Source organism: Cynara cardunculus, assembly GCF_001531365.2.
Source record: "Cynara cardunculus var. scolymus isolate 2C chromosome LG 12, CcrdV1, whole genome shotgun sequence".
NCBI lineage: Eukaryota > Viridiplantae > Streptophyta > Magnoliopsida > Asterales > Asteraceae > Cynara > Cynara cardunculus.
This window is the reverse complement of record NC_037539.1, coordinates 4162362-4162992: the sequence shown is the minus strand read 5'-3', so window position 1 is coordinate 4162992 and position 631 is coordinate 4162362.

Genomic DNA, 631 nt, shown 5'->3' with positions numbered 1-631 from the left:
TTTTCTAATGAAAGTATGTGTATGTGTGTGTTTCATTTCACCAAAACTATTTATACAAACATATAAAAGAGGAGAGGATGGCGGTTCCCCTAACCGACTTCCCTCTTCTAAATATTTAAATAATATCCACACACACACACCCATTACATACACATACATATCATATATATATTTATAAATAAATATATACATAACAAAAATGATAACCAGACTATTACACAACCTGTCGCATTTGTACAACCAATGCAACCCAATAAATTGAGATATTTATGGAAATTATGATAGTTCATTTATTATGATTTAAATATTTATGAAAGATGAATATAGTTCATTGATTATGATCAATGTCTTATATTAGAAAACTATCAAAACTTCTATGAAATCACATATTAATCAAATGAAATAGACGGTTGAGATTATTTTGTATTGGTTGCACAAATGTCAAGGGTGGTATAATAATCAACCCCTCTCTCTCTCTGTGTGTGTGTGTGTGTGTGTGTGTGTGTATATATATATATATATATATATATGGCAAATCAAATGATGACTATAAAAAGATTATAAACTCATGAGAATCGATATACAAATATTTTTTGACAATTTTTTATCAAAGGCTATAACTTAAGATATT